The following is a 26,386-nucleotide window of genomic DNA, read 5'->3' as shown; positions in this document are numbered from 1 at the left end:
CATATACTCATATGGTCAGTTGCATTGAGTCTACTATCCAAAACTTCATTTGATATATTCAAACAACCACTTAGAAAACATTCTACAGTATGTTCAAATCTACTGATATGCAAATCACAAACCTATAGATTCCAACAATTTCCTTTTTTTTTTTGTCCGGATTTCTTGCAATAGTTGCAAAATAGACTTTTCATTGATTTATAAAGTGCTCTCAAGGAAACCACTTCAAATGAAAATCAGTTGGCTCAACTCAAAAACAACCGTTGAATTTGGGAAAATAATCAATCGAAGAAACTGAACAAAAAATTTGGAACATAACCGAAGAAACTGAACAAAAAATTCAGAACACAGAAATACCTAGCGTTGCGCGTAATTTCAATCGATCCTATTATCCCCAATGGTGAAGAAGAAAACATCGGTGTAGTGACAGAGGCAATTGAGGATTGGATGAATAGAAGCGCAGACCTTCAAAATTGAGGTTTTACTCTCAATCGATCTCCTATCTATTTGATGAAACGATAAGCCTTACACAGTCAGTGAAATCTATGGTGATTCAATTAAACTACGCAACAGGACATCATGAGGAACAATATGGTGGGTTATAATACCGGTACTCCTCTATGTCCTTCGTCATTGATGATTGTTTTGGCGGTCTTTTGAAGCCCAAACTGATCAATTAGGGCTTGAACTCTCGGCTTCTTCTTTGATTTTTAAAACAGCCAAAGGAGATGGCTGATGTAGGTGGTGGTCGTTAACAGAGGTATGGGTTGGAGGGCAGAGGGCGGAGGGAAGTGGTCGTTATGGAGGCGAGGTTGCACCGGAGTGAAGGCGAGGTTGCGCCGGCGAGTAGAAATCAATGGGACCACCCACGAAGTAGCGAGCAGCGGACCCGATCTTCGGAGGCGTTTACAAGACGAGCGGAGTCGACTGTGAAATGTGAGAAGAAGGTTTTTAAGAAGGAGGTGGCATTATTATGAAGCCCTAGATAGGGGGAATATAAAACGAGAAATGAAAGGAAAGAGGAGAGAGAGTGAGAAGTTATAGGAAATAGGTAAAATTGTAATTCCTATTATGCCCTTCTGACCATTTAAATGTTACACTTTAATGCCAACAATTTTAGAATTTTTCATAAATCACCCTTTTAATAATAACCTTAGATTTAAATATTTAAATGATCCACATCTGTTCTCGCGTTCTCAACCTTTTAGGTGTTCTCATTTGATCCTACTCATATATATATATATATATATATATATATATATATATATATATATATATATATATATATATATATATATATATATATATAAGAAAATGATTATTTTTAAGTAAATTAAGGACATAAGTGTAATCTTTTAAACCATAAAAGTATATTTTAACAAATTTTTAAAAGTTTATATATATATATATATATATATATATATATATATATATATATATATATATATATATATATATATATATTGTCGCTTACATTTTATTTTATTAATTTTTATTTTTAATGATTTATATTTTTTGAAATTTCATTCGAATATATATTTTTTAATGTTTTTTATATTATGCTCGTTTATATTTTTTTTGACATTTTTCTTTTGAATAATTTCTCTATTTTTTATGTTTGTTGGAATATATTTTTAATGTATTTTTTATCTTTTGTTTTTTTTTTTATATTTTTGTAAAGCTTTTTAAAAATATTTTTTGTATAGAAAATATAAAAAGTTTGTTAAATGTGAATATGATTAACACATATTATGTATACAATTATTTATTTTAATAGGGATATTCTATAAGTTACTCGGAATCTAAAACGAGTATCAATGGTTTCAAGTCCAATTTGTTTTGTTTTAGAAATTTTTTTATTCTATAATGTTTAGAATTTCAAATTTAAATTTTCTTTTAAATACATTCATGTAATACATGGGTCTCACACCTAGTGTGTGTGTATATATATATATATATATATATATATATATATATATATATATATATATATATATATATATATATGAGCCACAAAAGATAAAGGGCGTGTTTGGCAAAAGTAGTTGTTAGCTGGAAGCGTATAGCGGTTAGCTGGTAGCGTGTAGCTGGTAGCTGGTAGCGGGAAACTGTAGCTTTTATTTGTTATATGAATGTTTGGCAAAAGTAGCTGGAAGTTTTTGAAATATATATATATATATATATATATATATATATATATATATATATATATATATATATATATATATATATATATATATATATTGTCGCTTACATTTTATTTTATTAATTTTTATTTTTAATGATTTATATTTTTTGAAATTTCATTCGAATATATATTTTTTAATGTTTTTTATATTATGCTCGTTTATATTTTTTTTGACATTTTTCTTTTGAATAATTTCTCTATTTTTTATGTTTGTTGGAATATATTTTTAATGTATTTTTTATCTTTTGTTTTTTTTTTTTATATTTTTGTAAAGCTTTTTAAAAATATTTTTTGTATAGAAAATATAAAAAGTTTGTTAAATGTGAATATGATTAACACATATTATGTATACAATTATTTATTTTAATAGGGATATTCTATAAGTTACTCGGAATTTAAAATGAGTATCAATGGTTTCAAGTTCAATTTGTTTTGTTTTAGAAATTTTTTTATTCTATAATGTTTAGAATTTCAAATTTAAATTTTATTTTAAATACATTCATGTAATACATGGGTCTCACACCTAGTGTGTATATATATATATATATATATATATATATATATATATATATATATATATATATGAGCCACAAAAGATAAAGGGCGTGTTTGGCAAAAGTAGCTGTTAGCTGGAAGCGTATAGCGGTTAGCTGGTAGCGTGTAGCTGGTAGCTGGTAGCGGGAAACTGTAGCTTTTATTTGTTATATGAATGTTTGGCAAAAGTAGCTGGAAGTTTTTGAAATATATAAAATTTCATAAAAGGACAATTGATTAAAAATAAAAAAATATATAAATATATTTTTAAGGGTAATTATGGAAATTGATTTCAAAAGCTCCGGAGCGTTTTGTTAAAAGCTACATGAAGTAGTTTTTAGAATCGGAGCGTTTTGTTAAAACTAAAAGCTAAACGCTCGTACTGCCAAACGAAGCTTTTTGTTTAAACTAGAGCGTTTTGTCAAAAGCTAAAAGCTAGAAGCTCCCAAACGCTTCCAAAAGCTCCGTACCAAACACGCCCAAAATGTAGAATGGGCTCTTAAAATTGACTAAGGATACATTGTATAATTTTTTTAAACCACATGAATACATTTTATTAAAATTTTAATGGTTTAACTGAAGGTAAGAATCTCACCAAACCACATATAGATCAAAACTGGAATTTACTCTTTAAATTTCTCCATTAGGAATGTTGAGGAAATCCTTTTAAGACTATGAGTGTCCACACCCAAAGATTATAAAAAACCAAATTAAAATTTTTATAGGTTAAAACTTAAAATATTGAGATATTGACCTTATTGACTTTAAAAATCATGTGTCGCATATAACTATTTTTTTTGGAAATATCAACGTCTGACCACGATATTAAAAATAAAAAAAATAAAAAAAAGTTTAAAATCAGATTTCTGTTATTAAGATGATTTGAAAATCAAAATTTGATAAGTTAACATGTAATTTTTAAACATAGTTAGAAAAATAAGAATTTTCATATTGGTATCATTAATGTCTTTCTTAATTATGCTAATAACGACAACTCCAATAATACTAATAATCTAATAGTAACAATAATAAAAGAATTTTCATATTGTTATCATTATGTCGCCTATTTTACACGGTTATTTTATGTGATATCATGTATATTTACGTTATATTTTGATGCTAATTATGACAAAAGCTAATGTTTTAAATTGATATTTTACATATTAAATGAGTTGTCACACAAAATGGATGCAAAATGGAGTCGGAAATTAAGCTAAAGTGAAAAGAATAAGGCAAAAGTACAAAATCAAGCCAAATGTGTCACATCCAAAGTTATAAAACGACACGTTAACCAAAGAAGTTGGCTCATTCGTGGATTTTATTAAGAAGTTGACTTTGTCGGGGGAGAAATGTTGAACATGACGTGTTCAATACATGTATGTGACGCGTACACATGTCCGGCAAGAATTCTATATATAGGTCATTCCCTTAAACCTAATGAGAACTGCAGACTGGAGGATACACATTATAGGTGTAGTTTTGAGAGGCATGAAGTTGTTTCACGGTGGGAAGGCTGATGTGAAGCAAGAATCTAAACGATCAAGAAACAGAATTATCAGGATTCCATTTGGTTCTTTTTTCTGACCATGTTTAGCATTTCAATCTGATTACTTTCTATTTTCCACTTCTTATTTTGGGTCTTAATACCCTTTTGCTTTGTGTTTAGATGCAGATAAACCCTATATATCTTGCTTTAATTGATATTTTGATTTTATGAGTTAAAAAATTTATTTTGTTTATGTGAGAAAAGATCAATATGTGTTAAACAGTGTGAATTTGTTGCCGATTATTGAGTTTATGTAGTCTAAAGGATCAATATGGCTATGTTTGCTTGAATCATAGTTGTTTTATGACTAGTAAAATAGTTGTGTCTAGTGATGGATCATGTAACATCCCGTTTATGGATGCCTACGGCGTGGCGTGATACTTATCGAATGCTTGTTTTTGAGGGCCACCACGACGTGGAAATGGATGGCCACAACGTGACACCTGTTCAGGCCCAAACCCACTTATTTTTAGGGTTTCATCCATATTTAAGCATCTTAAGCCCCATTTTAGGTCATCTTCTTTAGCCTCCATCCATTCATTTCGAAACCCTAGACTCTCTTCCATGGAAATGATCTTGGTGGCTATATCTTGAGGTTGTTCGCTTTATTTGGTGAACTTTGAAGAAGAATGTGGTTCATTTTGGTGCAAGGAAGCAATGAGCAAGATTGGATCCAAGATCTTCTTCACATTTCTAAATTTTTGAGGGTATAAACTTCATATCTTGACCTTTGTGTTTCTTGTTTAATTTTTGAGCCCATTTTGGATGATTTGGTCCCATTCTTGAGTGCTCTTGGAGTTTGAGGAACTCTAGAGTTTGATGTAGTGCTCATTTGGTCATTAAATTATAAGGTAGTGAGAAAACGGTCTTAACTTGAGTGTTCTTAGCCTCATGTTTGAGTTTTAGTCGCATTTAGGACTTAATGGACTTAGGGTTTAAGATCTTGTCCTATGGTGAGGCCCTAATGGATAAAGTTGGAAACTTTATTCAGTAAGTCAACATGGAGAAGTAGATCTGGAAGTATGAGCTTAGATCTGAAAGGATTAAGCTCTTATTGAGAAATTGGTGATTTTCCAGTGTCCACGACATGGCAAGGGTAGCCATGGCGCGACGAAGTAAAAAATCATGACTGACTTGTTTTGGCATGGCCAAGCAGGACCACAACGTGGTGTTGACCGCTGACTTTTTGACCAAGTTTGACTTTGGTTAAAACTTGAGGGTTTTGGGCTATTGATTAAGATTTTACTTAGTTTTGGTGATTAGCGGATTCGTGGGTGAAAACAGTGCTGAAAAAGGATTGTATCGCAATGTTTCAGAGTTCTTCGATTCAGGTGAGTTTTACCTTATTGTACCCGTGAGTTGAAGGCATAAATGCATGCCCACTAGTTTTGGTTATCTTTTAGTATAAGGATGTCATAGGGACTGTATATAGTCATGTAGGATAGACTGAGGACTCTTGATCTAGGCTTTCTTGTTTGTTCCTTGTTTGGTTGTGGCTGTAGAGTATGATCACTTGTCTGGGTGTCTATCTCACCTCCGAGTATATACGATCATGTATTCCTGGGATTGTTGGTACTTAGTATGTTGCTATGTTGTGGTGATTGGTTAGATCTGTATAGTGGTATATAGGATGTTGTTATGTTGTAAAGATTTGTTAGATATGTATCCTGATATATAGGATGTTGTTATGCTGCATTGATCAGTTAGCTCTGTATCCTGGTATATAGGATGATGATGTGCTATAGTACCTGCTAGATCTATATGTCTACATGTACTTGTTGGTTATCATTTAGTGGAGTGCCCTAGGGACTGTATGTAGTCATGTAGGATACCCCAAGAACTCTTGATCTAGGCTCTCTTGCATGTTCCTTGTTTGGTTGTGGCTCTAGAGTAGGATCATCTGTTCGGGTGGCTATCTCACCTCTGGTTACTTATGGTTGTGCATTTCATAGAGGTTAGCTGATAGCGGGACAGTGTGCGATGTGAGGACTAGTAGATGGTAGTGAGTTGTATGATTGTTGTTTGCCTGTATTATGTTCCTACTTGATCCTAATTGTTTATATGTTGACAAATGGTAGTGGTTAGGTTAAGGCGGTCCTGCTTTGTGTTGTAGGCCAAGATACCCGGTGCAGGTCAGCTGTAAGTCGTAGACACGGAGGCTCGGGAAGAGCGGTTGGGTTGAGGCTATAGGAAAACAAACCATGGGTATTCTAGCCCGATGGCTGATTGAACCCGTTGCATGTTGGAATTCTAATCTAAGGACTGATTGGGTCTAGGCATTCCAACTGGGAGATGTTTATCGTATGGGGTATTTTGGGGGAAACTCACTAGGCTTTATGCTTACCTAGTTGCTTATTATTTCAGGTACCATCGGTGACAATGGGAAGGCTAAGGCGGGACTGTATACACTCACCAACAACATTGAGGATTCGGTATTCATTATAATATTCTTATTTTTAATAATTGTAATTAGGGATATATGGTTTTCTTAAAATGGTTTTATAATTGGGAAGTTTTACTTTAAATAAAAATGAAAAATTGGGGTCGTGAAAATGAGACGTCACAAGTTGGTATTAGAGCCCTGGTTTGAGCGAATTGGAGGAACACTTGTGTGAATCCAATCTCAAACTATGATCTGATAATTTTCACAAAATGTTTTGAAAAAGAATTTATAATAAAAGGGTTAGGTTAGGGACATGGAATTGGTCTCTTTCCATTTTTTTATTGTTGGCTTCGGATCGGGAACGTGGACCTTGACTTAATTTCGGTTTTACAAGAAGATATGGTATGTAAAGTCAGCCAGAGCCCAAACAGGAGAGTGGTTCCTAAAATACCCATACTTGTTATATGTACTGAGTTTTGATGTTGCTGATATGTGAATTGTTAGGCGAAAATGCTAGTGGATAAGCAAAGGTTCTTTTAGGAACTGTTTGATAGAAATGCGTTATTGATTGCCTGATATATATTACTTGATTTGTGATTGTTGCGTGTATGTTGGTTAGTTGTATATGGTTGGGATTGAATAGCCTTATAATGATCGAATTAGTCTTACTTCCTGCTCCTTTTTTGGCTGTGGAATTAGGGCTGAGTTGATTATTCGACAGTCTATCTGATCTCGTATTGTGTACAACAAGCATGCACAAAAGAAACTGGTGGCGCGGGAGCGAGGATAATCATAGGAAGAGTGCCTAGGAAGTTAGTTGTAGATTTTAGGAGAAATAGGTGTTAGCACACCGAGGAGTGGTCTAATTTAGTGACTTAGGACCTTGCGATGAATTTTGAATCGACTACGGATAAGTGTGGAAGGTAGTAGGGTCCCGTAGTACTGAAAGCACAGGATCTGTATGAGATTTAGAAGGAACCTCAAGGTTACTAAGGAACTAATATGAGGGTGTCCTGGTGTGTTGAGCACTATGTTTTGATGTCTGATATTTCCTTGGTATATTTTCAGTATGGCAGCTTTTGGAGGTTCAGGATCAGGTATTGGTGTCACTAGGAGAGAAAGTATGAGTGAGGAGAAGATATGCGGGATCATTACTGCCGAGGTGGTAGAGGAGATAAGGGAGGTGATTTCGGAGTTGTTTGGGTCGGTCAAGACTGCGTTGATCGAGGAGTCTGACCGGCGTTATGTCGCCGTTCCGTAGGTCGCGGTCCATCAAATCATGGTGCATCTCAAAAGGATAGTAGTCCTCATAGGACTTTTGGAGCTCGACTGTCATAGTGGCCAACATGATACATGCCACTTTGGTAGCATCTCTTTCATGTGCCTGATATTCAGCGATCTCCTCAAGAGTAGCAGACGACTCAAGCTCCTTAAGATCCTTATCGAGGACATATTCTTTGTCCTCATACCGAGTGACCATCATGATGTTCCTGATCCAATCCATAAAGTTGGATCCATCAAGGATGACTCACCCACAAAAGTTCACGAGAGAGAAGGAGCAGGTAGGGTTTGAGCCAGAAGCAGCATTGTTGGAAGACATCTGAAAAGAAGAAAGACAAGTTTATATTAGACATAAAGATAGTCCTTAATAAAACACCCAAATGTAATATTAAAGCTAGGACCCAACACAATACTTTATAAGTTAGAAGAGGGATGTCGTAATACAAGCTATAAAATATTTGAAGGTAGTTGAATGACGATTCACCAATTTCCACCATGAAAAACGAAATAAATTATTAGGTTTGAATTGGTTTTGAAACTCCTAGATTCTTTGAGATTCATTTAACTTTTCGATGGCATGTTTCAATCTCGAGTGTGCCCTTTAGGTTTTATGACTGGGATGCCGATGATCACAAAACAAGGTGTGAAGTAACCATGCAAATTTCTTGGTACCCATAATATTTACCCCTCAATCGATGTGCCGGTTAACCACACGCTCTCCATCGATACTATGATAAAAATTAAGTTACCCTTTGCCTACCTTGTTAAGTCCATGTTAGTGTGTCGATTAACCATACATGTTTCACTAACGACTTAATCAAAGTGCAAAGTGTAATTTCATGGGTTAGCACCTTATTCACATTTTCCTAAAGTAACTAAGATTGGGAATTTATAAAAAAACATTTACTTACTTTATATTCATCATACTTTTAATGAGAATTTAAAGTCCTTGTCTTACCCGTTTGGATAACGACCCTCCACTGATCAGGAAGCAGTGGGTGAGAATAGACACCCATTAAGCTGCCATTTTATAGGCAACAACCTTATACCCCCATTATAGACCGACTTTGTGAATGAGGCCTACTAATGGTAAAACGGCTTTTTCATATACATATATAATTATTATTAAACTTATAATAATATAAAGTATAAGGGTTGAATTTTAACTTTTAAAATTCTAGGGGTTGGAACTAAAGTTTTTAAGGTGACCTTACATGTTCCAAAACTTGAGGGCAAGTTTTGTAACTTTCAAAACTTTTCATCTTTCATAACTTATGAGTTAAATGGTTTATTAAAATGAGAGACTTTTCATTTTATATAACCTATGTGTTTCATTAATGGACTTTAAAAGGATGACTTTTGGTAATCCATAACTTGAGGACAAATTATGGATTCCATTAAAACACATAATGATCAAGAATTAATCTAACAAGCATGTTACAAATAATTCCTATGATCTTCTAAACTCATAAGTCATGAACATGCATATCAACAATTTCAAGAATTCATAAATAAACTATACAAAAACTTGAAATTTTGATAATACCTATTGAAAATGGATTAGTATAACCATTACACCATCCAAAACAAGTTTTATAAAACCAAAACAGTTTAGGCTAATGTTTCTAGACCATTTCCATCAGCCAAACTCGAAAATCTGCATTCCGGGGCGCCTACTCGTCGAGTGCACGAACCAAATCGGCGAGTAGGATGAATTTACTCATGGACTCGTCGAGTCCCCCCATGGACTTGGCGAGTTCATGCTACAAAATGCAGAAAACTTGAGTTTTTTCAACAATTTGCATCAAGTATCAAATAAACAAACCCAGACTCTGATACCACTGAAGGGTTTTGAGCATTCTAACACTCCTATGGTGTAGATGCAACCCTAGAAACCTTGGATCTATGTTTTACTGTGATACATGCAAATTTGTTTTTCCAAGGTTCTTAACCTAACTAGCATGGCATGGGGAACTTTTAAAAACATAATAAGCTAGTAGAGTTACATACCTTTTAGTAGTGGTTGATTGCTTAGAGTTTGAGAGTCTAGCACCAATAATGTGGATGCCTCAAATGGAAGTCACAGATCACCACAAACTTTGGAAACTTGAGAGAATAGTATCACTCTTCTTGAAATCGGCCCTCTTAGTTTTCAAACAAAAACTAGTCTCATTTCAAGTGCCAATGAATCCTTTATATAGTGTGGTGGGTTAGGGTTACATCCATGTAAACCCTAATACCCATGGCTTTTCATTTCCATGAGATCCATGGGTTAAAGCTTCATGGACTATCCATGGCCTTACCATGCAAGCCTAGTCCATTCTAAATAATCATTAGACCACACTATATAAATACACGAGTCCATATTTAATTTGTCACACTTCTGATCACTAAATTAATTCTAAATTAATTTAGATCAATACTAATTAAATAATATGATTTCTTATTAATATATTAGAACTTATAATATATTAATAAATTATAACTTCTACTATTCTCAAAAGATTATCCATATAAATTGTTCGGGGAAAGTGCAACCCAAATGGACCATGCCGGGTCGGGTCAAGTACATCTCAAATATAATTATGGACTTAGACACCTTATACAACATGGTCATCCATGACATAGGCAACGAAACCAAAATAACCTTGATGAAGATAACGTCTGGCCCTAGTGGCTGAGCATATGACCGGCCCACATTGAGCTTCCTCCCCATGGACAACCAACTCTCCCCCATTGGGGTTTGAACTCGTACCATATGGTGCTTACAATCAATCACCACCTCATTGGGGCACAACCAATCCATTCCTACTATAACCTTGTTCCCACACAAAGGAATGGGAACCAAGGTGATCGGATACCGTTCGTTGAACATCTCCAGAACACGATTCCAATAAACCCTCGATACCCGGACGGATCGATCATCCACAATCTCAACCTCTAATGGATGATCCGGCTCACTCGGAGCTCCAACAAACCTCTTGCTGAGCACAAGAGACACGAAAGATCGGGTAGCCCACGAGTCAAATAATTTCAATGCAGAGATACCGTTCACAAGGAACAATCCTAAAACAAAACACAAGAATATAAGCAGGGAAAGCAGCATAAATAAAGAATTAAAAAGAAGAGACATACTCGTCACCACATCTAGTGCAACATGTGCCTCTTCGGGAGTCAGCTGAAAGGCCTTACTCCTCATAACAGGCACATCCGCCTTGCCCTGGCAGCCATCTGTAATCTATAGGGTCGCTGGAGCATGTGCTACTAATGGTCCTCCTGATGCTAGACCCGGGCAGTTTTCCTTCTTGTAGCCCCTATGAGTGGAAATAAACCAAATCATGTCTGATGTCTGTATAGTGGTGATAGTAGCAGTACAATCCTTGCTAAATTGCCCTGACTTGTTGCACTTGTAGCAGCCCGAACCATCCACTCTGAAACCCCATCATGCGACCTGCCGCATTTTCCACAGTGGTTTCGGCCTTGCTGGCCCTTCGACCTATAGTCGAAACCCTTTGGTTTCTTCGCTGAAACCCTAACTATCTGCCTAGGCTCCGCCTTCCTCTTCCCTTTGTGCTCCATATCAATCTCTCGCTCCCACGCCATGGATATCATATCATCCAGAGTCGAGCAGGTGGAAAAACTAACAAACTCCCTTCAGATCCCCGCATATGATGGTATCGGGTCTTCCTTATCTCCTCATCAGCTGCATATTTAGGTACCAACAATGTCCTCTCTCTCTAAACTTGGTGGTGAACTCCGCCATAATCTTAGTCGTTTGCCTCATGTCAAGAAACCCCCTAGCTAACTATTGTACCTCAACAGCTGGTGCAAACTCTGCTCAAAATCGGGTCACAAAATCTAGCTAGGTCATGGCCTCAATGGTTGGGGCTCCCAAAGCATAGACGACCTCCTTCCACCAATCTCAGGATCGCTCCCTCAAACACACTGCAACGAACCTGACGTTCGACCCCTTGGGGCAGAAGCTCATCATTTGAGCACACTTAATATCAACTATCCAACACCTGACTGCAATGGGTCCTTCACCCCAAAGAAATCTGGTACCCCACATCCCTCAAATCCTTGAAGGAGAGTGTGTGGGTCCCAAACTAGCTAGCCACCAGATCGACCCTGAAAATCTGAAGTCTATCCTCCATCAGCTCGATGATCCCTTCATTGATCGACCCGAACATCGCAGGGGTCGTATTAAGGATGCCTCTAGTAATCTTAGACGTAGTGAACTCTTATAAGCCCTCGTCAATTGGTTCGGAGTCCATGCTCGAACCAAATCCAGATCCCGAACCTCTCGCCCCATGACATGCCATCACCATACTGAAACATAACTACATAAATAATTAGCGTAAACACGAGAAGGTTCACACTCTCGAGCTCCCTAGATTCACTACGGTGTTCCTAGTCTTAGGTATAAATATTGTGTTCTTAGTAGTAAGGACCCAATACAACCTTCCCACACCTATTTATACCCTCCTCAAGGACTACTCTGACTCCTCTAAGTCACTTTTCCCAACTGATACATTTCTCAAACTATAAGGCGTCCTACGCACCAAAGCATCCCATAAGGACTCCCTAAGACTCCCTTACTTACCCCTCTCTGCTATCAGTTGTAGAAGGAACTTCTATAAATAGTACCTAACCATTGCATGAACACAATTACATACTACTAGTACTACAAATATTACCTAACTACTACATGAACACATATACATACTACTGGTACTAGATAATTGTTCGATTGATAGGTCCCACACTACAACGGTTGGACTCAAAAAAGAGATGTGCAATAGAGTTAAACCTATCCTTCTAAAATTATCCAATTGCAATAATATGTAACCCAACACATTCATCCACTAGTTAGCTAGTACCAACTGAGTTTCCTAAATCACAAAGCATGCAACATTCGAGCATCAGGCAATTCAACTCAAAACATAGCCTATACAAGCCATCTTAATAAGTACTTGATCTGATACTAGTATGCAAATCTAAAATCTCATACAGATAGGCACATAAAGGCATCTCTCCTTTCATTCTATCATTCAATTCTAAGAAGATCCTTAGCCTCTAATCTAGCATGTAGTTCTCATATCCTAGCATAAAACATATAACATGTATGGGTATTTTGGGAAGACTTACTTGATCTTTCTGATTGCACGCATCACATCCCTTGTCTTTTATTAAAAATCCTTAGATTAAAATGTTTCTTTTTATGAAAAACCTACCAAACCCTCGATTTGAGTCCAGGAACACCCAAGAGTATGCCCGAATCCCTCAAACAAAGTCTTTGATACCAACTTGTAACATCCCAAAAATACCGACAATATTTTGTATTTAATTTCATTCAGGTCACACGACACTAATGTCAAAATAGTCAAAAGAGTATCATAGTAAAATGTTATCATAGTACAATTCCCCAAAATCACTAAGTGCGGAAATCATAGGGTGATGCGGTGCGATCAGGACGGGCCTAGGCCTTCAAACTGGAAGTACCTGAAACATAAACTGAAAACTATAAGCACAAAGATTAATGAGTTCCACCAAAATACCCAATAATAAATAATATACCGTCAAGCATATTTGGGTGCTTTCCTACCCCTTCGGTCTATTTCAATTGGATATTATCAAGCATATATGGGTGCTTGCCTAACCCTTCGGTCTATTTCAACCCGATACTATCAAGCATATATGGGTGCTTACAATCCTCTTCGGTCTATTTTAACCGTACACCGAGTCAATTTCGATCCTACTACTAACATATAATATCATAACAATAATCATAGAATCATCAACCAAATACAGGCATAACTGACAATTGTCACAAAGACAATCATCACACTACATCATAAACTAGTGGGTTGGCATTGGTGCCTTCGACCCATGGATATTGCGAAGGAAGACTCACCTCAGACTGCAGGTATCAAATCACACTCAGCGGATGACTTGCAAACTCCACTCCCTATCGCACAAGCATAAAACCCTAATCAGAAATTAGGCCACATTCTAACCTGAAAGTCTAAAACCCTAATTCTTGAAGGCAAAAGGGGCTTCTTTACCCTTTCCCCATTAGGCCTCCCTCCTTCTAAGGCCCAAATCTATATGAAGTCCAAAAAGGCATCCAAGCCCAATTATAAGGACTCTAAGCCTCAATATGGCTCAAGAATCCCCTAACATGGCCTAAGGACCAATAATGATGTGCTACAATAAGGTGGGACTGAGGCTCAACTTAAACAAGTCCAATACCCAACATCAATTGAGCCCAAAAGTCATCTAAGCTCACAGAACACGTACACATGGCGTACATCGATTTGTACGCCCAGCGTATGCTGGTGTTGATCTGGAGTTAAGATGCTAGCTTAGTACGTACGGAGTACACTGGAGTACGCATGACGTACTGGTCTGCCAACCCAAAAACACTTCCATGACTTAATCCATTAGGCCCTAATGACCAAAACTTTACTCCAAGTTCATATTAACGTCTTAAGGCATAAAGTTGCAAACCTTAAGCTTTTGCATGCGTGGATGGGACTCAAACCATGAATTAAGTCCATAAACTCACTTATATGGTTACTACACTTATATGTAGGAGTCTTAACCACTAAGATCCGATTTTTATGACTTAAAACACTTCCAATAGTCCAAAAGAAAAACTCAATAGTCCAAACTATGGGACCAAAAGATGCGATATTCTACCCTAATCCTAGATATAAGCTTGCAAAGATCAAGATTCAAACTTTATACCTTCAATAGACTAGAAATGTTGCAAAACTTCTAGATCTACAAGATCCTTCTTCTCTTTTGCTTCTTCTCAAACCTCCTTCTTCTTCAAAACCAAAAATATCACAAAAATACCCAAGGTAAGCTCAAAGATGCACTCAAGAAAGCTAGGGTTCGAGATTTGCACTAAAAGGAAAATGGAGGCTAAAAGGGTTAAGATCTTGAGGGACTTAAGGACTTTAAATAGGGTTCAAACCCTACAAAGTGTTGGTACTTAGTATGTTGTTATGTTGTAGTGATCGGTTTGATGTGTATTATGGTATATAGGATGTTGTTATGTTGTAGTGATCTATTAGATTTGTATCTTGGTATATAGGATGTTGTTATAGTGTAGTGATTTGTTAGACTGTATCCTACTATATAGAATGTTGATGTGTTGTAGTGATCTGTTAGATTTGTATGTCTACATGTACTTGCTGGTATGTAGTCATATAGGATAGCCTGAGAACTCTTGATCTAGGATTTCTTGTATGTTACTTGTTTGGTTGTGGCTTTAAAGTAGGATCATCTATTCAGGTAGCTATGTCACCTCTGGTTACTTATGGTTATGCATTTCATAGAGGTTAGCTGGTAGTGGGACAATGTACGGTGTGAGGACTATTAGATGGTAGTTAGTTGTATGATTGTTGTTTTCCTATATTATGTGCCTACTTGATCCTAATTGTTTATATGTTGACATATGGTAGTGGTTGGATTGAGACGGTACTACTTTGTGTTGTAGACCAAGATACCCGGTGCGGATCGGCTGTAAGCCGTAGACACGAAGACTTGGGAAGAGCGGTTGGGTTAAGGTTGTAGGCCAACAAACCTTGGGTATTCCATCCCAATGACTGATTGGACCTGTTGCAAGTTCGAAAGCCAGTCCAAGGACTGATTGGTTCTAGGCACTCCAACTGGGAGGTTGTGGCGGGTTATACATGGTTATATGTTTATCGTATGGGGTATTTTGGCATTATGCATACCCATTATTTTATTGTTTTAGGTACCATCGGTGACTATGGGAAGGCGAAAACGAGACTGTACACACTCATCAACATCATTGAGGATTTCACATTCATTATAATACTCTTATTTTTAGTAACTATAATTGGGAATAGATGGTTTTCTTAAAATGGTTTTATAATTGGGAAGTTTTACTTTAAATAAAAATAAAACTTTTTGGTCGTGAAAATGGGACGTTACAGATCAAATCATAGAGTTAGCTTAATAATTGAATAAAATTAAACCTTATATGTAAAAAACCTAAGCGTGTTACCTTTTTCTTTGAATAAAGAAATGCTCACGAGGTTATATGTTTCTTGCAGCGCATTCTAGGTTCTAATTATGTGAGCCTTATGGTTTATAACTCTATATAGTTAAATTACCCGTATGAAATTTTATATTACCTTTTTCATTTCTTTTTAATTAATATGTAATTTATAAAAAAGTAAATACAAAAAGAGAAAAAAGACTCCTCTCTCTTTATCTCTCTCATCAATGGTGACCAAAATGGCTCAGAAGGTAATTCACATTCTTTACTTTCTATAATATCTATCAAGGTCAATGGGAAAATGAGAAGCTTACTAGATAAACCATTATTCCTCTCTCTCTCTCTCTCTCTCTCTCTCTCTCTCTCTCTTTCTCTCTCTTTCTCTCTCTCTCTCTCTCTCTCTGAAACATCCCAAAAATCATAAGTAAAAATTTCATTTGTAATTTAACCAAAAACATCAAATACTCTTATCAAACCATCCAGAAGTATGTCACACTAAAAATAATTATACGAGTACAATCCTAAAATCATAAAAGTGCGGAAACATAGGTGGGTGTGTTGCAATCAAGACGGGCACTTCCCATTTGAAATGGAAGTACCTAAAACAAAACTTAAACCGTAAGCACAAAGCTTAGTGAGTTCTCCCCAAAATACCACATACCATACACACAATGGGCCTCGCTCGACATTGGGGCCTACCTAATACATATTTGTCAATAACATGGGATGAGCCCTTCCCAACACACTCATCAGGTCCATCCTTGCATCGGGTCCCGTCCAGTATACATCGAAACACATACAATGCATGCAAGAGTCACACAGACAACTAGCATTCTAATAACAATAATCAATGGACCGACATTCGTGCCTTCGACCTGCCAAAACACTTTGAGAAGACCCACCTCAATCAAATGATGAACAATCACACACACAAGCTGTTGCCACGACTGCTCATCAACTAAACACATCCAAAATAACTCTAATAAATAATCAGGGTAATAAACACAACTAAAGTCCAATCACAAACCCTCACACAAAGGGTAAGAGACCCTTTTACTCTTCCTAACCTAAGCCCAATAAGCCATGGCCCAATCCCAAAAGACCTATGTAACGACGTAAATTTTCAAAACAAATTTTCATTTCTTTAAAACATAATTTTATTCAAGTCAAAACCATAAAATCCAATGTAACATGGTCATTATATAAAACATATCAAATCCCAAGATCAAACATATCCAAATCCGCATGTGTGTGTGTGTACGAGTCACGCCGGCGACTTCCCACGGTCCTCACTAGTACCTGAAACACATTACACACAAACACTGTAAGCACAAAACTTAGTGAGTTTCCCCAATATACCACTTACACACATACGCATTTCCAGGCCATACTCCACACGACCTTTCGGTCCATGTGTCTCAAGGGCTTCCGTCCTAACCCGGTAAACCTTCCGATCCTACCCGTGTCACCTTCCGGTCCATAACTCCCTGACCTTCCGGTCCACATCGTAATGCCTTTCGGCCCATATCAAGCATAGCATACATATCACATACATAACGCATACAGTACATGCAACTCATAGCATACAATGCATATATCTCATAGCATAGGTATCCTTCCAGGTACAGTATAGTGAGAAGACTCACCTCAGGTAAATCTCGGAAATCTCGGACTCTGTGAGACAATATCTAGCCTCCGCCTAATCATAACAAACACTTATCATTAATACATTTCCCCAAGGCTAGACTCTTTCCTTTCCTATCATTCTCAGAAGGGTAAAAGACCATTTTACCCCTCTCATGGATCAAATACCCAAAAGTTGACCAAACCCTAAAAGTCAACAAAAGTCAACCTTCTGAGGTATGCGGCGCGTACCAGATCTGTACGCTGAGCGTACCCGGAGGCTTCACAGAATCGGGGTACGCGAGCCCTTACATCGCGCGTATTGGGATTACGCCCAGCGTAACTCCCAGCTTTCTCCTCATTTTCATTTAGGTCTTAATCGGTTAAGACTTGCGTCCAAAATCCAGATCTAACTTCTCTAATATGACTTAATCCATAAAGTTGGTGACTTTAAGCCTTTGCATGGCTGTGGAAGTCACCAACACCCAAAACACTCCATTTCCAACCTTAAAAGGTCCATATCTGATGCATAAACAACCTTTAATAACCAAGACTGTATTTTTATCACATAACAACACTAAATGAGCTAGTATGGGACGTATCTCAGCTTCTATGAGCTCAACCACTCAAAAAGCTATGAACTTGGGGACCAAAAACCCTAAAACTTATCTCTACAAAGCATGAATAGAAAAGATGCAAAGCTTGAATCTTTTTACCTCAAATTGAAGCTTCTTTCACTGCTAAACTCGGATCCAAAAGCTTGAGCTCCAACCCTTCCTCTTCCAAGGCTAACACTTTGCTCCAAATGGCCAAGAACACAATACAAGGCCCTCCTAGACACTCCCTTGCTATAAGAATGAGATTTAGGGTTTTGAAATGTTAAAGCTCTGGGAAAGGTGGCCAACAAAAGGGCCTTAAGGTTGCTTAAATAGGGAGGCTCAACATATTAGAGTTTTTCTTCTAGGCCGGGTACGCCCCGCGTACACACTGGTACGCCCCATGTACCTGGCAACCCTTCCCGCTCAAGATGCGGACGAGTACACTGAGCATACACCCCAGTACGCCCCGTGTACTCGCCAACCATGCATTTCCTTAACAAGGGTCAAAAGTGCACATTGCTCAAAGATGAAGGTTCACAAGGTATACCTAATTTTTGGGATGTTACAATTCTCCCCCACTAGAACCAGACTTCGCCCTCGAAGTCTCATGCTGCGAACAACTCCGGATGCTACTCCCGCATCTCAGACTCCGGCTCCCAGGTCAGCTCGAACCCTTTCCGATGTTGCCACTGGACCTGCACCATGGGCAATTCCTTGTTCCTCAGAACCTTGATCTTCCGATCCAAGATTGCGATCGGCTTCTCAGCATAATTCAGACGTGCGTCCACCTAGATATCCTCTAATGGTACCACTGCCGACTCGTCGGCTATACACTTCCTCAGCTGCGACACATGGAAGGTATCATGAATCTGGTCCAACCCTGCAGGTAACTCCAAACGGTAAGCTACTCTGCCCACCCTCACGATCACTTTAAACGGCACAATATACCGGGCCCCCAGCTTGCCCCTCTTCCTGAATCGAATCACTCCTTTCCAAGGAGACACCTTCAGGAGTACAAAATCCCCAACCTGAAATTCGAGCTCGGATCGTCGCTTATCTGCATAACTTTCTGGCGACTCTGAGCGGTCAACAACCTCTGCCTGACCTGCTGTATCTGCTCTGTCGTCTGAAGCACTATCTCCATACTACCCATCACACGTTCCCCTACCTCACCCCAGCAAATGGGAGTCCGACACCTCCTCCCATACAACAGCTCAAAGGGTGGCATACCAATGCTCAGGTGATGGCTGTTGTTATAGGAAAACTCAGTCAAGGGAAAATACGTGTCCCAACGCCCTCCAAAGTCTAATACACATGCCCGAAGCATGTCCTCGAGCGTCTGAATCGTTCGCTCACTCTGTCCGTCCGTCTGTGGGTGGTATGCGGTACTAAAATGCAGCCTCGTACCCAACTCCTCGTGAAACTTCTTCCAGAATCTGGAAGTAAAACGCACATCTCAGTCTAAAACAATCGAGGTCGGTACTCCATGTCGCGATACCACCTCCCTCATGTACAATTCTGCCAGCCTCTAAGCAGAAGAACTCTCACTGATAGCAAGAAAGTGAGCGCTCTTCGTCAACCTATCCACAATCACCCAAATCGCATCGACACCTCTTGCAGTCCTTGGCAACTTGGTGATAAAATCCATGGTAATCTGTTTCCACTTCTACTCGAGAATCTCCAATGGCTACAACTTACCATGTGGACGTTGGTGCTCGGCCTTAACCTTGCGATAGGTCAAGCACCTCTCCACGAACCATGCGACATATCTCTTTATACAGGGCCACCAATAATCCCTTTTCAGGTCCAAAAACATCTTAGTGGCCCCAGGATGGATCAAGAACCTCGATCTATGAGCCTCCTTCATCAAGATGGTACGCGTTCTGCCCACAAACGGTACCCAAATCCGACCCTGAAAGGTCATAAGTCCTCGACTATCGGTAACAAACTATGATACCTGCTCGATCACCTGCTCCCTTTTGCGGTTCTCCGGTCTCACGGACTCCGCTTGGGCCCCTCGAATGGTGTCCAACACCGGAGTCATCACTGTCAATCTCATGCAAACGTCTCGTATCGGGGCGCTCTCTGCCCTACAGCTCAAGGCATCGGCTACAATATTAGCCTTGCCCGGGTGGTACAGGATCTCACAATCATAATCCTTTACCACATCCAACCATCTCCTCTGGCGCATATTCAGGTTGGGCTGATCCATCAAGTACTTCAAACTCTTGTGGTCCGTGTATATGGTACACCGAACCCCATACATATAGCGACACCAGATCTTGAGGGCGAACACCACAACTCCCAGCTCCAGGTCGTGGGTGGGATACCTCGACTCATGAGGCTTCAGCTGCCTCGATGCATATGATATCACATGCCCCCTCTTCATAAGCACTGCTCCCAAACCGGATATCGATGCATCACAGTACACCACAAAATCCTCCATCCCTTTCGAGAGTGCAAGCACCGGGGCTTCGCACAACTTCTGGCGAAGTGTCTCAAATGAGGTATGCTGCTCCAGACCCCAAGAAAAAGCGACACCCTTCCGGGTCAACTTGGTGAGTGGCATGGCGATCTTGGGGAAATCCTTGATAAATCTTCGATAATAGCCGGCCAATCCTAGAAAGCTCCTGATCTCGGTGGGCGATCTCGGCACCTCCCATTTCATGACCGCCTCAATCTTGGCCGGTTCGACCAATATCCCATTATGGTTGATGAGATGTACCAAGAATTGGACCTTTTGTAACCAGAACTCACTCTTGGAGAATTTGGCATAAAGCCTCTCCGATCTCAGAACTCCAAGGATCTCCCTTAAATGCTCCTCATGCTGTTCTCTAGATCTCGAATACACCAAAATATCATCAATGAATACGGTCACCGACCGATCCAGCATCGGTCTGCACACCCTGTTCATGAGATCCATGAATGCTGCTGGTGCATTGGTGAGCCCAAAAGGCATCACCACGAACTCGTAACGCCCATAACAAGTTCTGAACGTCGTCTTTTGTATATCTTCATCCCAAACACTCATCTGGTGATAACCCGACCTCAAGTCTATCTTGGAGAACCAAGACTCCCCCTGCAACTGATCAAACAAATCATTGATCCTCGACAACGGATAAGGGTTCTTGACCGTCAACTTGTTCAAATCCCGGTAATAAATGCACACCTGGTGTGAACCATCCTTTTTCTTGACAAAAGGATCGGCGCTTCCCAATGCGAGCTACTCGGTCGAATAAACCCCTTCCCCAGCAGCTCCTGAAGCTGCGAGGATAACTCTTGCATCTCTGGCAGCACGAGGCGATAAGGTGCCTTGGCGATAAGTGCTGCTCCTGAAACCAAATCAATATGGAACTCCACTTGACTCTCGGGAGGCACACCCGACAATTCCTCGGGAAAAACATCCGGGAACTTGCACACTATCAGAACCTCATCAATCGAACTTGGCCTCCCAGCGGCCACTAGCGTGTCCATCACATAGGCTACGAATCCACTGCAGCCCTGCTGCAAACTTTGCCTCGCCCTGGCAGCCGAACAAAACGCTGACCCACATCGGGCTCCCTCGCCATACACCGTAAGTACTCCCCTATTAGGGTCTCGTATCGTCACCAACTGATGCTCGCAGTCTATGACAGCTCCAAATCAGCTTAACCAATCAATGCCCACTATAACACACACGTCCCCCATCGCAATCGGGACCAGATCTATCGGGAACTCCACACCGAAGATCTCAAGGATACATCCTCAAATCACATCCGTAGCATACACCGCTTGCTCGTCAGCTATGGAAACTCACAGAGGTCGACTCAACGCCTCTTGACGGATACTAATGTGCTGACTAAATGCCAAGGAAACAAATGACCGACTCGCACCCGAGTCAAATAACACCAAAGCAGGTACAAAACTCACAAGAAAAGTACCTATGCATATCATCATATAAGCAAAATATCTCAGCTCAAAAAAGGATAAATACATAATACATACCAGCCACAACATCGGGCCCTGCGCGTACCACCTCCGCAATCAATTGGAAAGCTCTCCCACGAGCCTTCGGAGTCTCGGCCTTCACTGGTCAAACCTCGGTAACCGTAGCAACAGGCGCAGATCCCTGTGTTGACCCCTGATGCAACTGTGGACACTCGGCCTTCCGATGGCCAGTCTGGTTGCAATGAAAGCAAACCATAAATCCCTTGGGGCAATCCTTGGCGATATGCCCCTCCTTGCCACATTTGTAGCAAGCACCCGATCGACAGGCCCCCTCATGTCCCTTGTCGCACTTCTCGCAAGTGCGACCCTTCTGGCCTCCAGTCCTCGAATCAGCAGACTTGGTCCACTTGGTTGCCGGCTGAGACTGAGCTGGTCGCTGATCCATCCTCTGAGACTCGGCATCCTCCCTGTTCTGAGTCTCCAACTCAATCTCGCTCTTCCGAGCATTTGCCTAGAGCTCAGCAAATATCCGGTACGTCGAGTTCAACACAAACTCCCGAATGTCTCTCCTCAGAATGCCCAAATACTGGCTCATACGTGCCTGCTCAGTAGACACCTGCTCAGGGCAGAACATCGCCCTCTCATGAGACTTCTTCGTAATCACAGCGACCGAATCAGTACCCTGCTTGAGGGTTAAGAACTCCTGAACCAACCGTTCCCTCTCCACCGGGGGTACATACTCATCTCTAAACATGGTGGTGAACCTCTCATAGGTCACCTCTGAGATCTCTGCAATTGTAAAGCTTGCCGTCACGAACTTCCACCAGTCCTTCGCTCCCAAGCGAAGCTGGTTCAATGCGAACCGAACCCTCAGATGCTCTAGACATGAACACGTATATAAGCATCCCTCAATATCAACAATCCATCTCATCACAGCGATCGAATCCTGCGTCCTATCAAGCTCAGGTGGCTTCGTGTTGCTGAACTCCCGGAACAACAACGAGTCACCTCCCTGAGGCCTGGCAGCAGCCACAGCTGCTATAGCTGCAGCGGCTGCAGCCTCAGTCACCGCGGCGTACCGCTCATCGAAAGTCTCAATCAGTGTGGTCTTGATAGACCTAAACATCTCCAGAATCTCGGCCATGATCGTCGCCACCACCTCATCATGGATCATCTGACGAAGCTCCTTGTCACTCACACCGCTCGCCTCAGGTCTGTGGCGTGTCCCAACCATGATGTCTCTGAAATATAACATAATAATATCAAAGACTCGTTTGAGCATGCTCGCACTCGATAACTCGACCCTACTTGTTCCTTAGTACCCAAAGGATTCTTACTTAGAGTGCGCACTGCTTCGATGTCTTCGGTAGTACGGGCCCTTATACTACCGCCTACACCGCATCAGTATTCACCCTAAGTCCTCCTCCTTGGATCCCAGATCACAAGTACTATATATCTCACTGGCATAGGCTACCCTTCGGTAGACCTCTTATCAGCCCCTCACTGCTACCTACTCGCTCTCAAGCATCACATAGCAGCACAATCCTTCCTAGGCTAAGGCATCACAAAATCAGGCCACTCTAGTCCTAATATGAATACCTAGCCAGCTCTAGCATGCATAATAATACATATCACATCTCATAGCACATAACGTAAGGGCATTTTGGGGATTCACTGTTCGGGCGTTGGCTGACCGTACACACTGCTCCGCTCTGGTTGTCTCAAAACTCTTGCTTTTTTAGAAAAATTAGTTTTATCGTTTGAAAATTTTCTCAAATCCTCAATTTGAGTTTAGATACGCCCGAAGGTGCATCCAAATCCCTCAAACCAAGGCTCTAATACCAACTTGTAACGACGTAAATTTTCAAAACAATTTTTCATTTCTTTAAAACATAATTTCATTCAAGACAAAACCATAAAATCCAATGTAACATGGTCATTATACAAAACATATCAAATCCCAAGATCAAACATATCCAAATCCGCCTGTGTGTGTGTACGAGTCACGCCGGCGCCTTCCCACGGTCCTCAGTAGTACCTGAAACACATTACACATAAACATTGTAAGCACGAAACTTAGTGAGTTTCCCCAATATACCACTTACACACATACGCATTTCCAGGCCATACTCCACACGACCTTCCGATCCATGTGTCTCAAGGGACTTCCGTCCTAACCCGGTAAACCTTCCGGTCCTACCCGTGTCACCTTCCAGTCCATAACTCCCTGACCTTCCGGTCCACATCGTAATGCCTTCCGGCCCATATCAAGCATAGCATACATATCACATACATAACGCATACAGTACATGCAACTCATAGCATATAATGCATATATCTCATAGCATAACAGACCTTCCGGTCACACATAGGTACCCTTCCAGGTACAGTATAGTGAGAAGACTCACCTCGGGTAAATCTCGGAAACCTCGGACTCTGTGAGATAAGATCTAGCCTCCGCCTAATCATAACAAACACTTCTCATTAATACATTTCCGCAATGCTAGACTCTTTCCTTTCCTATCATTCTTAGAAGGGTAAAAGACCATTTTACCCCTCTCATAGCTCAAATACCCAAAAGTTGACCAAACCCTAAAAGTCAACAAAAGTCAACCTTCTGAGGTATGCGGCGCGTACCAGATCTGTACGTTGAGCGTACCCGGAGGCTTCACAGAATCGGGGTACACGGCCCCTTACGCCGCGCGTACTGGGATTACGCCCAACGTAACTCCCAGCTTTCTCCTCCTTTTCATTCAGGTCTTAATCGGTTAAGACTTGCGTCTAAAATCCAGATCTGACTTCTCTAATATGACTTAATCCATAAAGTTGGTGACTTTAAGCCTTTGCATGGCTGTGGATGTCACCAACACCCAAAACACTCCATTTCCAACCTTAAAAGGTCCATATTTCATGCATGAACAACCTTTAACAATGAAGACTAGATTTTTATCACATAACAACACTAAATGAGCTAGTATGGAACAGATCTCGGCTTCTATGAGCTCAACCACTCAAAAAGCTATGAACTTGGGGACCAAAAACCCTAAAACTTCTCTCTACAAAGCATGAACAGAAAAGATGCAAAGCTTGAAGCTTTTTACCTCAAAATGAAGCTTTTTTCACTGCTAAACTCGGATCCAAAAGCTTGAGCTCCAACCCTTCCTCTTCCAAGGCTAACACTTTGCTCCAAATGGCCAAGAACACAATACAAGGCTCTCCTATACACTCCTTTGATATAAGAATGAGATTTAGGGTTTTGAATTGTTAAAGCTCTAGGAAAGGTGGCCAACAAAAGGGGCTTAAGGTTTCTTAAATAGGGAGGCTCAACATATTAGAGTTTTTCTTCTGGGTCGGGTACGCCCCGCGTACTTGGCGACCCTTCCCGCTCAAGACGTGGACAAGTACGCTGAGCGTACATCCCAGTACACCCCGCGTACTCGCCAACCATGCATTTCCTTAACAAGGGCCAAAAGTGCACATTGCTCAAAGATGAAGGTTCACAAGGTATACCTGATTTTTGGGATGTTACAACCTAAGGCACAAGAAATGACCCAGAAAGGCTTATGGTGAGTACGCCCCGCGTACAACCCTTAACAACGAGAAAAAGGGGCTTGAATGCATTATGTTGAGCGTGCGCTTACGTACAGCCAACGTACTCCACTGATGGACAAACTTATGTTAAACACTTAATAGCATAAGTCCAAACGTCCAAATCACAAATCTAGTTCTTGGGGGAACGTCTTACATTATAAAGTCACCAACTTGATGCCTTTGCATGGCTCAACAAGGCCCAACACCTATTTCTAACACTCTAACTCCATATTATGACCATCAACTTTTGCATGGTTGAGCTAAATCCATCAAGATGCCAATTTTATGAACAAGGGATCTAAAAAACGTCAAGATGTACTATTCTAAACTCCTGGAGCAACTTATACTCGCATGAACCAACTCAAGGGACCAAAATATTCTAAAAACCCTAACTATATTAGATCTAAACAAAGAATCACCAAGGTTCAAACTTTATACCTTCTGGAAGATTATGAAAGTGAATAGATTCTGGATCCACAAGCTTCAAATCAACAAGAGCTTCTCCAACGGTTCTTCTTTCCTTCAAGCATCACAAAACACACACCAAAACACACATAAGTCTCAATATTCTCTAAAAAGGGATTAGGGTTTCATGGAAGCTGCTTTGGGACAAAGGATATTGATTATAGATGAGGTCGTGGGGCTATAATGTGCTTAAATAGGGTCCAAACTCTAAAAT

The sequence above is a fragment of the Lactuca sativa genome, chromosome 8 (assembly GCF_002870075.4).
Source record: "Lactuca sativa cultivar Salinas chromosome 8, Lsat_Salinas_v11, whole genome shotgun sequence".
NCBI lineage: Eukaryota > Viridiplantae > Streptophyta > Magnoliopsida > Asterales > Asteraceae > Lactuca > Lactuca sativa.
Note: the sequence above shows the minus strand (reverse complement) of the source record.